At 35.0% G+C, this 15,386-nt stretch overlaps 1 long non-coding RNA gene across 2 annotated transcripts in view; it reads left to right on the top strand.

The window, feature by feature from the left end:
- Positions 1 to 10,677, top strand: part of LOC145540946 (uncharacterized) — a 99,270-nt gene extending 88,593 nt beyond the window's left edge. The window contains exon 9 of one of the 2 annotated variants that reach the window (XR_014078655.1): positions 10,406 to 10,677. This is a non-coding gene — a long non-coding RNA (uncharacterized LOC145540946). The remainder of the gene's footprint in view (positions 1 to 10,405) is intronic. The other variant, XR_014078656.1, reaches the window with a different exon arrangement.
- The last annotated feature ends 4,709 nt before the right edge of the window (positions 10,678 to 15,386 follow it).

Genomic DNA, 15,386 nt, shown 5'->3' with positions numbered 1-15,386 from the left:
GTCTATATGGAACTGTCCTCCACAGGTTTTCCACTTCTAGACAGCATTAAAAGAGCTTTCTGGAAATCAGAAAAGGCAGAGTCCTAAGACTTTTGAGATAATCCAGTCTAAACAATTGATATTATTTACTAGACAGTTAATGCTCAAAAAAAGTATGCTACTTCATCAAAGATATATATAATTGGCAGGAGTAACATATGAGGACATGTATATCTACATGAATATCGCATAGATTCTAAGGAGCAGCCTCTCCACAGAATACAACTTGTAAAGCACCCTCTGGAGATGTGAAAATTGCAGTTAGCCTTTCCAGTTGGCTCAATGGTAAAGAATCTGCCTGCCAGTTCAGGCAACACGGAAGACACAGGTTTGACCCCTGGGTCAGGAAGATCACTTGGAGGAGAAAATGGCAGCACACTCCAGTAGTTTAGCTTGGGAAATCCCATGGACAGAGAAGCTTGGCGGGCTACAGCTCATGGGGTCAAAAACAATTGAACACAACTGAGCACAGCGTAACAACAGTACAAACTCAAATATGAAATAATGAAAAAGAAACTTATGATCTCAATGAGCTATAGAGGAATAATTATTACATATAATACAATTATTAAGGTTATTAGTCGCTGGCAGCTCACTGATTGAGATTCCATGGTCCCAATGCAGGGAACTTGGATTTGATATGGTCAAGGAACTAAGATCTTGAATGCCACATCAGTTCAGTTTAGTCAGTTCAGTCGCTCGGTCATGTCTGACTCTTTGCAACCCCATGAACTGCAGCACGCCAGGCCTCCCTGTCCATCACCACCTCCTGGAGTCTACCCAAACTCATATCCATCGAGTCGGTGATGCCATCCAGCCATCTCATCCTCTGTTGTCCCCTTATCCATCTGCCCCCAATCCTTCCCAGCATCAGGGTCTTTTTCAATGAGTCAACTGCATGAGGTGGCCAAAGTATTGGAGTTTCAGCTTCAACATCAGTCCTTCCAATGAACACCCAGGACTGATCTCCTTTAGGATGGACTGGTTGGATCTGCTTGCAGTCCAAGGGACTCTCAAGAATCTTCTCCAACAAAACAGTTCAAAAGCATCAATTCTTTGGCACTCAGCTTTCTTCAGCGTCCAACTCTCACATCCATACATGACTACTGGAAAAAACATAGCCTTGACTAGATGGACCTTTGTTGGCAAAGTAATGTCTCTGCTTTTTAATACGCTATCTAGGTTGGTCATAACTTTCTGTCCAAGGAGTAAGCGTCTTTTAATTTCATGGCTGCAATCACCATCTTCAGTGATTTTGGAGCCCAGAAAAATAAAGTCTGACACTGTTTCCCCATCTATTTCCCATGAAGTGATGGGACCAGATGCCATGATCTTAGTTTTCTGATGGTTGAGCTTTAATCCAACTTTTTGACTCTCCTCTCTCAATTTCATCAAGACGTTTTTTCAGTTCCTCTTCATTTTCTGCCATAAGGGTGGTATCATCTGCATATCTGAGGTTATTGATATTTCTCCTGGTAATCTTGATTCCAGCTTGTGCTTCTTCCAGCCCAGCATTTCTAATGATGTACTCTGCATATAAGTTAAATAAGCAGAGTGGCAATATACAGCTGATCTTACAGAAAAATATAAAATAAAAAAATAAAAACTGTACTTACACTCAGAAGTAAAGAGTAGAGTGTCAGTTTCCAGGGGCTGCTCTAGGAGGGAGAAATAAGGAGTTGTTCAGTGGATGTAAAGTTTCAGTAAAGCAAGATAAGCAAGTTCTACTGATCTGCTATATACCATAGTGTCAGTATTTAAAGATTACATGACATATTGCCAGTAGTTAACAGTGATATATTGTGCACGTTTCTTGGCTGTATGCATATGTGAAACAATTAAACTGTGTATATTAAATGTGTAACTTTTTATATTTCAATTATATTTTAGAAAGACTATGGGGGTAAAAAATACACATACAAGTCAATGTAATAGAACTAGAAGACCAGAAATAAATCTAGTCAATTTATTTTGATGAAGGGATTATTCAGTGGGTAAAGAATACTGTTTTGAATAAACAGAGATGGTACCCAAATGGATATCTACATTCAAAAGAAAAAAAATTTGAACTATTAGCTCGCATCATATACAAAAAAGTAATTTGAAATGCATTGTAGACATAAATGTAATAGCCCAAACTGTAAAACTCTTAGAATAAATCGTATGAGTAAATTTTCATGACTTTATATTATTTAATGGTTTCTTAGTGATGATTTCAAAGTCATAAGTAACAAAAGAAAAAAATAGGGACCTACTGTAGAGCATAAGGAACTCTGCTCAATATGCTATAACAAGCTAATTGGGGAAAGACTTTGACAAAGAATAGATACATGTAATATCTTTGTCTGGTTTTGGAATCAGGGTGATGGTGGCCTCATATAATGAGCTTGGAAGTTTTCCTTCCTCTGCAGTTTTTTTGAAGAGTTTGACAAGGAGGGGTGTTAGCTCGTCTCTAAATGCTTGATAAAATTTGCCTGTGAAGCTATCTGGTCCTGGACTTTTGGTTTTTGGAAGACTTTAATCACAGTTTCAATTTCATTACTTGCGATTGGTCTGTTTATATTCTGTTTCTTCCTGGTTCAGTCTTAGGAGGCTGTACCTTTCCAAGAATTTGGCCATTTCTTCTAGATTGTCCATGTTATTGGCATATATAATACTTGCTTGTATTAGTCTCTTATAATCCTTTGTATTTATGTGGTGTCTGTTGTAATTTCTCCTTATTCATTTCTAATTTTATTGATTTGAATCATCTCTGTATTTTTCTTGATGAATCTGGCTAAAGGTTTATGAATTTCGTTTATCTTCTCAAAGAACCAGCTTTTAGTTTCATTGATTTTTGCTATTGTTTTCTTCATTTACATTTTATTTATTTCTGCTCTGATTTTTATGATGTATTTCCTTTCCTAACTTTGGGTCTTGTTTGCTCCTCTTTCTCTAGTCACTTTAGGTGCAAGATTAGGTTGTTTATTTGAGATTTTTCTTGTTTCTTGAGGTAGGATTATATTGCTATAAATTTCCTTCTTCGAACTGCTTTTGCTGAATTCCATAGGATTTGAGTGTTTGTGATCCTGTTGTCATTAGTTTCTATGTATTTTTTATTTCTTTTTTGATTTTTTCAGTGATCTCTTGGCTATTTAGTAGCATAATGTTCAGTCTCCATGTGTTTGCATTTTTTTAGAATTTTTTTTATTTCTAATCTCAAAGTATTGCGGTCAGAAAAGATACCTGATATAATTTCAATTTTCTTAAATTTACTTTGACTTTATTTGTGAACCAAGATGTGATCTTATCCTGGAGAATGTTTCATGTGCTTTTTAGAAGAAAATTCATGCTGCTGTTTTTGTATGCAATGTCCTATAAATATCCATTAAATCTATCTGGTCTATTGAGTCATTTATTTATTTATTTATTTATTTATTTATTTTTTTATAAATTTATTTATTTTAGTTGGGGGCTAATTACTTTACAATATTGTAATAGTTTTTGCCATACATTGACATGAATCATTTAAAGCTGAATTTTCTTAATTTTCTGTCTGGATGATCTGTCCATTGGTGTAAGTGGGGTGTTAAAGTCCTTCATTATTATTATATTACTATCAATTCCCACTTTTATGGCTATTAGCTCTTGCATTATGTATTGAGGTGCTCCTATGTCAGGTGCATAAATATTTAAAATTGTTATACCTTCTTGGATTCATCTTTCAATCATTATATAGTGTACTTCCTTATCTCTTATAACAGTCTTTATTTTAAAGTCTGCTATATCTGATGAGAGCATTGCCACTCCAGTTTTCTTTTGATTTCCATTTGCATGAAATATATTTTCCATCACCTCGTATTCAGTATGTATGTGACCCTATGTCTGAAGTGGGTCTCTTTTATTATAGACAGCATGTATATTTGCTGTTGTTTATTTGCTAAATATGCCTGACTCTGCAACGTCAAGGACTTCAGCATGTCAGCCTCCCCTGTCCTTCACTATCTCCCACATTTTGCTCAGATTCGTGTCCATTGTGTCAGTCATGCTATCTAACCACCTCATCCTCTGCCACACCCTCCTCCTTTTGCCTTCAGTCTCTGCAAGATCAGGGTCTTTTCCAATGAGTCAGCTCTTCCCATCAGGTGGTCAAATTATTGGAACTTCGGCATCAGTTCATCCAATGAACATTCGGGGTTGATTTCCTTTATGACTGACTGCTTTGATCTCCTTGCAGTCCAAGGGACTCTCAGGAGTCTTCTCCAGCACCACAATTCAAAAGCATCGATTCTTTGGCACTCAGCTACTTAATGTCCAACTCTCATATCCTTACAGAACTACTGGAAAAACCATAGCTCTGAGTATATGGACTTGTCAGCAAAGTGATGTATCTGCTTTTTATTATGCTGTCTAGGTTTGTCATAGCTTTTCTTCCAAGGAGCAAGTGTCTTTGAATTTCATTGCTGCAGTCACTGTCTGCAGTGATTTTGGAGACCAAGAAAGTAAAATCTGTCACTGCTTCCACTTTTCCCCCTTCTATTTGCCATAAGTGATGAGACTAAATGCCATATTTTAGTCTTTTGAATGTTGAGTTTTAAGCCAACTTTTTCATTCTCTTCCTTAATCTTCATGAAGAGTCTCTTTAGTTCCTCTTCACTTTCTGCCATTAGAGTGGTGTCATCTGCATATCTGAGGTTGTTGTTATTTCTCCTGGCAATCTTGATTCCAGCTTGTAATTCATCCAGTATGGCATTTTGGATCATGTACTCTGCATATAAGTTAAATAAGCAGGGTGACAATATATCACCTTGTCATACTTCTCTCCCAATTTTGAACCAGTCTGCCAGACTTTCCATGTCTGCTTCTAACTGTTGCTTCTTGACTTGTATACAGAATTCTCAGGAGGCAGGTAATGTTATCTGGTATGCCCATCTCTTGAATAATTTTCCAGTTTGTTGTAATCCACACAGTCAAAGGCCTTACCATAGCCAATGAAACAGAAGTAGAAGTTTTTTCTGGAATTCCCTTGCTTTTTCTATGATCCAACAGATGTTGGCAATTTGACCTCTGGTTCCTCTGCATTTTCTAAACAAAACTTGTACATTGGGAATTTCTTGGTTCACATATCACCGAAACCTAGCTTGTAGGATACTGAGCATTACCTTGCTAGTGTATGAAATGAAAGCATTGTTCCATAGTTTGAACATTATTTGGCATTGCCGTTTTTTGGGATTGAATGAAAAATGATGTTTTCCAGTCTTGTGGCTACTTTTCAGTTTTCCAAATTTGCTGGCAAATTAAGTGCAGTACTTTAACAGTATCATCTTTTAGGTTTTTAAATAGCTGGAATTCCATCTCCTCCACTAGCTTTGATGGTAGTAATGCTTCCTAAGGCCCACTTGACCTCATACTCCAAGATGTCTATCTCTAGGGGAGTGACCACACCACCATGGTAGTCCAGGTCATTAAGACCTTTTTGGTATAGTTCTTGTGTGTGTTCTTCCATCTCTTCTAAATACCTTCAGTCTCTGTTAGGTCTTTAATGTTTCTGTCCTTTATTGTGCCCATCTTTGCATGAAATATTCCCTTGGTATCTCCAGTTTTCTTGAAGAGATCTCTAGTCTTTCCCATTTTGTTGTTTTCCTCTATTTCATTCCACTGTTTATTGAAGAAGGCCTTCTTATCTTTCCTTGCTATTCTCTGGAACTCTGCATTCATTTGAGTATATCTTTCCCATTCTCTCTTGCTTTCTGCTTCTGGGTTTTGTTTTGTATTTATTCAGCTAGTCTGTGTCTTTTGTTCGGAGCATTTAATCCATTTACTTTTAAGGTAATTATTGATATGTATGTTCCTAGACTTAAATGTAAGACTGGACACTATAGAACTCTTAGATCAAAACATAGGGAGAACACTCTTTGCCATAAATCACTGCAAAAATTTTTTTTTAACCCAACTCTCAGACTAATGTAAACAAAACCAAAAATAAACAAATGGGACATAATTTAAATTAAAAGGTTTTGCACAGAAAAGGTAACCATAAACAACACAAAAAGACAGCTCTGAAATGTGAGAAAATATTTGTCATTGAAGCAAATGACAAAGGATTAATCTCCAACATATAAAATAGTACATGCAGGTGAATATCCAAAAAACAAACAAAGCAATCAACAAATGTTTGGAAGACCTAAAAAGCCATTTCTCCAAGGAAGACATATAGATGGCCAAGAGGCACAAGAAAAGATGTTCAACATCGTTAATTATTAGAGAAATGTAAGTGAAACCTACAGTAAGGTATCACCTCACACTAGTCAGAATGGCCATCATCAAAAACTCTACAAACAGTAAATGTTAGAGAGTGTGTGGAGAAAAGAGAACCCTCTTGCACTATTGATGGGAATGTAAATTGATACAGTCACTGTGGAGAACAGTATAGCAGTTCCTCAAAAAATTAAAAATAAAACTACTATATTACGGCAACCCACTCCAGTGTTCTTGCCTGGAGAATCCTAGGGATGGGGGAGCCTGGTGGGCTGCCATCTATGGGGTTGCACAGAGTTAGACACGACTAAAGCGACTACTTAGCTCAGCATGATCTAGAAATTTCACTACTGAGCATATATACTTAGAAAACCATAATTCAAACAGACACATGCACCCCAGTGTTCACTCTAGGTCTGTTTACAATAGCCAGGACATGGAAGCAACTTAAACGTCCATTGACAAATAAACAGATAAAAAGATATGGTACATATCCATAATGGAATATTACTCAGCCACTTAAAAGGAATGAAATTGGGTCATTTGTAGAGTAGATAGGCCTGGAAACTGTCATACAGAATAAAGTAAGTCAGAAAGAGAAAAACAAATATTGTATATTAATGCATATATGTGGAGTCTAGAAAAATGGTACAGGTGACCTTTTTGTAAGGCAGGTATAGAGACACAGATGTACAGGCCGGAAATGTGGACACAGATTGGGGGGAATAAGGAATGCAATTAATTGGGAAATTGTGGTTGACATATATACACTAATGTGTAAAATAGAGAGCTAGTGAGAACCTGCTATACAGCACAAGGAGCTCAGCTCAGTGCTTTTTAGTGACCTCGATGGGTGGGATGAGGTGGTGTGAGAAGGAGGTCTAAAAAGAGGGGGGATATATATGTGTGTGTGTGTGTGTGTGTGTGTCTATATATATGTGTGTGTCTGTGTCTGTGTCTGTGTCTATATATATATATATATATATATATAGCTAATTCATTTCATTGTATAGTAGTAACTAACACAAAATTATAAAGCAAATATACTCCAGTAAACTTTGCTTCAAATAAAAAATATAAAGGGAATTCACAATGGAGGAAAAATATTTATAAATCATTTAAAGAAATTTCATACAGAATATACAAAATATTCCTAAACTCAATGATAAAAAATCAAACAATCAATCTAAAACTAGGTAGTTTTTTTTTTAGAGATCTTTCCTTCAAAAAGATATGTATATGACCAACAAACACAAGAAAATACAATCAGAATCACAAATCATTGGGAAAATGTGAAAGAAATCCATGAGAGGCTGATTTATAGCTGCTAGAATGAGTAAAATAGAAACAACAACAACAACAACAAATATTGATCAGGATGACAAGAAATTGGAATCCTCATTCGTTGTTGATATTGTAAAATCGTACAGCGATTAGAAAACGGAATGGTAACACCTCAATGTTAAATGTAAGCCATTTGACACAATTATAATCCTAGTTATACACAAGAGAAATTAAACTATACATCCCTGCAAAATAAAATTGTATACAAATATTAATTGCAGAAGCATTCATAATAACCAAAAAGTAGGCAAACCATAATGTTTATCAACTAATGAATAGATTAAAATGTTCTATATTCATATGAAACATTATTTGACAATAAAAAGGAATGAAGTAGTAGCACATTCTACAACATGGATGAACCTTAGAAACAGTATGTTAAGTCATATAAGTCAGTCCAAACAGTGATGTACTATATGATGGCATCAATATAAAATGTCCAGAATAAGCAATCCCTTAGGCTGAGAAAGCAGATTAGTGATTCTCAGGGACTAGAAAGAGGAGGGAACTGAGAGTGATTGCTAACAAATATGGGATTTCTTTTGGGCGTGATGAAAATGCTCTAAAATTAGATAGCAGTGATAATTACACAACTCTGTGAATAAACTAAATGCCATCGAATTGTATACTTTAAAAGGGTTAATTTTATGATACATAAATCACATATTATTAATAATAAATCTCTAAGAAAAATATTTATGGAAAGTAAAAATGTTGATATGTTAAAAAATGTTTTAAAAATACGTCCATCTTATTTATCCCAAACTGCTTTAATTTTAAAAATATAACAGGACATCATAGATTTAGAAACATTAACAACATTATTTTTATAATAAATGATTATCTTTTCATCACAACACTTAACCAGTGGAATGTATTTTATAACCACATGTCTCCAGCTTAGGATTTCTGGAAAGCAGAAACTAGGGCAAGGATTATCATAGTGATGTTACTTGGGTAGTGTAAATTAAATTAAGAAAAAAAAATGTGGGTCAAAGAAAGATGCAAATCGCAATAATAGAATAGTCATCTACAGCAGTGGTTTTGGGAATTGTCAGGTAATCACAGATGAGGTTTGCCCTCACAATGGAGAAGACAGAGCTCATCAATTGTGGGTGTGGGGGTTTGGGGAAAAAATTAGATGGAAAAAAAGGTAAAATTTAGGGCTGCCAGGAATACAGATGTGTATATTGCAGATAGAGAGAACAAAGTAAATATACATATTTTTAAAATACTCTTAAAATTTTTCACTTTGTCAGCCACACTTTGAAGAAAACAGATCTTAAATATTGTTTGATTACTCCTCATTCTGAAAGTGAGTATCTGTAGTGTGCTAATAAATATTTATCAACCAGCTATCCTGGTGGCTCAGACACTAAAGGATCTATCTGCAATGTGGGAAACCTGGGTTCGATCCCTGGTTTGCAAAGATCTCCTGGAGAAGAGAACAGCTACCACTCCAGTATTCTGGCCTGGAGAATTCCACAAACAGGAGCCTGGCAGACTACAGTCCATTGGATTGCAAAGAGTCAGGCATGACTGAGTGACTTTCACTTTCACTTTTCATTATATAACTAAAGATGTTATATTTGGGTGTGTGAAGGATCAGCTAGTGGTGCACAGAACAGGCTTGTACTAGCTCAAGGACTGATTGTTACATTTTGAAGTAGTTTTCAAGACATCTGTTAAACTACTGGTAGTTTGAATTTAGCAATGTTGGTAGTATTTACACCATGAAAATTGGCAAATGCTGTACATCAAAGCTCTTTCTTTTCCTCCAAAGCTGATTGATAAATATTTGTTAGCACACTTCAGATATTCACTTTCAGAATGAGTAATGAAACAATATTCAAGATCTGTTTTCTTCAAAGTGTGGCTGACAAAGTGAAAATTTATTGGCCAGTTTATAGGTTAAGACTGATGACAAGATTGAGGCCAAATGATAAACAGAACTTAAAACAAGTTTTTGATTGTAGGGTGTTTTCATTTTATGTATATATACACATATGTGTGTGTGTGTGTGTGTGTGTGTGTGTGCACGCGCGTGTGTGTGTGCACGTGTGCGTGTATGGGCTTCACAGGTGGCTCAATAGGTAAAGATTCTGCCTACAGTTTAGGAGACACAGGAGATGCAGGTTTGATCTCTGGGTTGGGAAATTCCCTGGAGGAGGAAGTGACAAGCCATTCCAATATTCTTGCCTAGGAAAACACCATGGACAGAGGAGCCTGGATAGCTACAGTCTATAGGGTCACAAAGAGCCAGACACTACTGAAGTGACTGAGCACGCACATACACATATATAGGGCTTCCCAGGTGATGCGTGCCAATGCAGGAGATGTAAGAGATGTGGGTTTGATCCCTGGGTCCAGAAGATTCCCCTGGAGAAGGGCATGGGATACCACTACAGTATTCTTGCCTTGAGAATCCCATGAACGGAGGAGTCTGGCGGGCTACAGTCCACGGGGTTGCAGTAAGTCGGACATGATTGACACAACTTAACACACACACACACATGAAGTATTAATATTTTCAATATACATATTTTCAAAGAATAACAGGTATAAATAAAACAATTGATTGCATCTGTATATTGTTAGTTATACCTTCCTCTTTATCTCCAGTATTAAAGAAGTTGTAGTATAGAAATTTTAATGTTAGTCATATCATGTTATTATTACTTGACTTGCTATGAAGAATGACTAATTCAAACACTGATTATTTAAATCTTGACTGCTGACCCTGCTAACAATCATTTCATTCGTTACATGGTGCAAAATATTCCAGTCCTCTTCTAACTCAAAATGAAGTGACACCAGAGTTATCACAGAAATCTTATTCATCCATTGACTTCTCGTCAGCTAAAGGATTGACTTCAAGGCATCTTTGAGTTCTTCAGGGTCTTATTTGGATTATGAGATTGAAGGCTTTGTTTCTTTGTATTTGATGAAGGCGATTACAACCAATTCTTCATTCTTGGGACACAGTATTAGAGTTGCCAAAATTCACCTGATGATCATGTGGAATAAAAGCACTTTTACTTTATGGCTCTAACCTCAGGAATCCATTTATCAATCTGTTTCTGTTTTTTAATATTTTATTCAAAATCTGTTTTAAAATTATTTTAATCTCAGTTTATAATATATTGACTTTTTAGGCATTTGGTTTATTTCACATTCAGAAATCAAGATGAATGTCAAAGATATTGGAAGATGTCTACATACAAGAGCTCTGTAAAACAAATGTTTTTGTTGCACTCTAACAACTTTCAGCTACTAGTCAGGAACAGATGATTTTAAAAGATAATCTTAGCTATCAGTGGTGGAGAAAAATAAATGTTTTCATCGTAATGTAGCTTCAAGAAGTGGAAACTTGAATATAGTTCATGTTTGAAAAAATAAAGGTAACAGAGCAGCTGCTTTAGTATTATATATCAGTATCATTTGGGATCTATTAAAATCCAATTGATTTTTTATCAACACATTTAAAACCCAGTTGAAGGTGAGTTCTTGTGACATTACCAAACTACTACATTTTTGCATATAGTGCTCTTTTTTTGGTTAAGCTGGAGGTTTTCTTAATTTTTGTTTGTTTTCCTGGAAAAATATTTGTGTAATATTAGATTAACAGAAAATAAAATGTGTTCTGCCGCTTTATCTTCTTTGTATAAATAAGATCTATATACCTATAAAGGAGATCCTAAATCTGCCTAGACTAGTATCTCCAGACTTAATGTGATTTTACTTTTAGAGACACTTGTTGTGGATACCTTTAATCCTGGAGGAAAAAAACAAAACAAAACAAACAAGCTAAAATTGATAAAATAATGATCAAACTTATTCAGAAGAGTACCATGTCCATCTGAGCCTCAGTATTATACAAATGGATAAAATTCCCTCTCAGAGTGGAGACCAAACATTGCTATCAGTTTTAGAGAGATAGAAACATTTCTCAGGGCTAAGAGACAGCAGGAATTGTAGTAATATCAGTTGGAACCTCGATACACATCAAAGGAAATGAAGCCCCATAGCTGAAGAAATTACATGGATACTATAGACCAATAATTTTAAATATTAAAAGGCTCTTTTCAAGCTAAGGACAACTTGTAGTTATAAGCAGACAGCCCAAGGTTAGCAAGTACTGAGAAAAATTAGTCCCTTGAATACAAGATTTTTTTTTCTTTTTTTTACCTTCAAGCTTCCTAGGCATTAAAGTGGCTCATCTAATTCTCACTGATTAATGAAATATTTTTCTACTATTGTCTTGTGTGTGTATGTATGTGCACTCATGTGTATGCATTTTTATCAACTTATGTCCATACTTAAAAATAAATTTTCCTCAATCCATTTTATATATCATATATTGAAGAATAGTGTCAATTTTTAATTTCAATAGAAATGTATTGTCAATTGGGGTGTCTCTAGCCTGTTTCAAACCTGATATTTAAGCTGATATTCAAAGTTGAAGCCTCATTTTCTTTCTTAATAAAAGCTATCTCATCTAGCTATCAGTTTATGCTTTTGTTGTGTCAACCTGATAATATAAGCATGGAGTTAGAGGTTCTGATTTATGATGGTTTCTTTAAAAGATAACTCTTCAGTCGTAGAGTATTTGCTTGCTTGGTTTCTAACAAAGGCTCATTAAAATGAGTGAAACTAATATAAAACTCACCTTGAAACATTTCCTTTGCTGAACTCTATCCTCAAAGGATTTTCTAATTTGCAATTTATATTTTAGACTTTGACCAGGAAATTAAAAATAAATAACATGTATTACTCTCTGAAAATAATACTATTTCAAAAGCTGAATAGAGTCATGGATCTTGGATTATTAAGACACTTGTGTCCTCACCATATATTTATAAAGAAAGATAATTCAACATGATTTGTCACTAATTCAATGTCATTTTGAAAATTGTGATTCAGTAAATGTATGTTATTTTCCAATACTTAGGCAATCTTTCCATATAGATTTGTATTAGGAGATTTAGATTTTGAAACCAAGTAATGTTGGACATATGCATACAATTTTACAAATTTCAATTAGAAAATATGATCACCTGGGGCTCCCCTGGTGGCTCAGTGGTAAAGAATCTTCCTGCCAATGTGGGAGACACAGGTTTGATTCCTGATCCAGAAAGATCCCACATGCCATGGAGCAACTAAGCCCATGTGCCACAGCTACTGAGCTTGTGCTCGAGAGCCAGAAAGCTGAAGCCTACATGCCCTAAAGCCCCTGGTTGGCAACAACAGAAGCCACCGCAATAAGAGGCTCATGCATGGCAACTAGAAAAAAAGCCCGCACAGCAACAAAAACCCAGCAGAGCCAAAAATAAATAAATAAAATTATATATATTAAAAAAGATCATTTTGATATGAGAAAATAAACTCTTTTGACTATGGTTTTGGCTACTATTCTCTCTCATTTTTCATGAAGAGAACAATTAAATTGAAATGTACATATATTTCCTTTTTCAGTACAAGATTTAAAACATGTTAAATCTCAATAAAAAGAATTCTCAGTTTCTGGGTTGTGTTCTGGTTAACTGAATTTCTGATTAAACTAGGATGAGGATATGATTAAATATTAGTTGTAAAATTTTATAAAATATATTTGTTTTTCAAACAATATATTGAACTTAATTCAATCTAATGTCTGTAGCTCATTCTTTTTATTGTACCTCAAGATCACCATCCTGAGCAGGAATTATAATTGCTAAGAAGTAGATGAAAAAGATTAAGCTGTAAAAGCAGTAACTCAAGGACATTGAGAAGCTACTTTCGGACCAACTGCTCAATCAGTTTGCTGTCCCTAATTATTGGTTTCCTCCTCACAAAAAGTGTAGAAAAAAATTTTTTTAATCTTATTATCTGAGGGTTCTGATTGCTTGAAATTCCTTTATTCAATATTCAATGAAAAAAATGGATATATTATGATTAAATACAGCAATGTCCTAGATTCTCAGTTTTTTACAAAGCCAAGAAATGTGGCTAATTTCACTGTTACTTCAGAAAATAGATTTTTCACTGACTTCTTCCTGGCTGACTCCATTTGATTATGGATCTGTTAACAGTCTGGTGCTCCACGGAAGGCATCTATATCATAACTTCATAAAGAACCTGTGTACAGTGAATTGTTCCCCATTTTTGCTTTTGTTTGATGGTTGATTTGGTATCATGTGAATAAACCAAGAATGCAAATTTTCTTACAGCTACCTACTTCCAATGTGCTTAATGGCTGGAGCTGTACTGAGTACAGGTCACCAAGGCTTTGAATACAAAAATAAATATGACTGGTCCATCTCTGCACTAATAGAAGTTTCTGTCCCATGGGTAGCTTGGACCACATGTGTAGCACAGCAAAAGTGCCATCTGGAAGTTATTCACAATTATTGCTTCTTGTCAGGATTGTTGAGGATTTCTTTTTTTTTTTTTTTATCAAGTAAAAACGAATCATAGAACAGACTGATGTATGTCCATTAAACTATAAAAACTTGTTAGGCTATCATTTCACTGTGCAAAATAGAAGTCTAATCGAGGTAAGCTAGATCATGTCAGTCCATGGTATGAATGTGACATGTGAAGGGAGAAATAGACTGAAATCTGCCTGCATTATACCAGGAAATTACATATTCTTCTTAAAGTAAAATAAACACTTGACAAAGCTGTTAATCATCCCTAGTGGAAAGGATTTACAGATTCAATATTAAGATGATGAGCTTCCTACTGGTCTTAGAAGCACTGTAGTCAAATGAATCCATTTTCCTCTGAAATCATTTAGATAAAAATTATATTCACATCGAGAAATATGAATGGCTTGAATGCTAAAATGTCACTTTAAAAATGCATTGTCCCTTCTGTGGGCTCCTAATAGCTTTCAGTTAATATTTGGTTAGCAGAGAAAGACATCCAAATCCAAGCCAGTTTCTTAAATGGAGAAATTACTAACCTATCTTTTCTGTGAAAAAAAGAATGAGACTGGAGATGACAAGAGAGGCAAGTATATATGTCTCTCAAACTCACTTCAGAGTTATGCATGTAACTCAGACATGAAAGAATATGTATTTTTATTTTAAGCTTACTTCATTGAACTTCTCTCTCATATTTTAGGATAAATTGAAATAATCTTTAACTGATAATGTATTTGTAAATTTACCCTCAGTGATATTGTAGCTGGTAACTCCTATAAAGACAAACAATTTTTTAGCAGTTATACACTCACAAAGAAATGACAGAATTTAGTGATTAAAGATGTGTGCACTGCAGTATAAGTGCATTTGTTTCCTAGGAGACAAACTAGTACTGTTCTTCTGAAGAAATTTGTAAGCATTAAGATATTCTGTAATCAGGCCCCAAGAGAACATATTAAACCTTTTAAAAGGAATAAATATTTGACGTCCTCACCATTTTCTAAATATATTTGTAGATGAGGCTTGTTGTCAAGGGGCTATGTTTCAGGGGTGAGAACCAATGATGCAACAGGTGAGTTGAGAACAGTTTAACATGGCTAGTCTAGGTGGCAGGATTAGTGCAGGTATTAGCCTGAACAACTGTGCTCCTTTAAAACCATGAGGTAAGAATGACAGGTACAATAAGACAAAGGGAACTAATTTTAGAATAATGATTCAGAGGCAGGAGTAAAAAAGACATAGATTCAAAATACAAGTCTCTTAAAACCAAAATGGTACAATTACAGAAAAAAAAAAAGACTCTTTTCTCAGGAGGCACTGTTACAAGTGGCAGGCTAAGAAAGTAGTCATGTAAACGAT

The sequence above is a fragment of the Giraffa tippelskirchi genome, chromosome 3 (assembly GCF_054371585.1).
Source record: "Giraffa tippelskirchi isolate mGirTip1 chromosome 3, T2T-mGirTip1v1.2.pri, whole genome shotgun sequence".
NCBI classification, from domain to species: Eukaryota; Metazoa; Chordata; class Mammalia; order Artiodactyla; family Giraffidae; genus Giraffa; species Giraffa tippelskirchi.
Note: the sequence above shows the minus strand (reverse complement) of the source record. Positions and strands in the feature narration are given on the sequence as shown.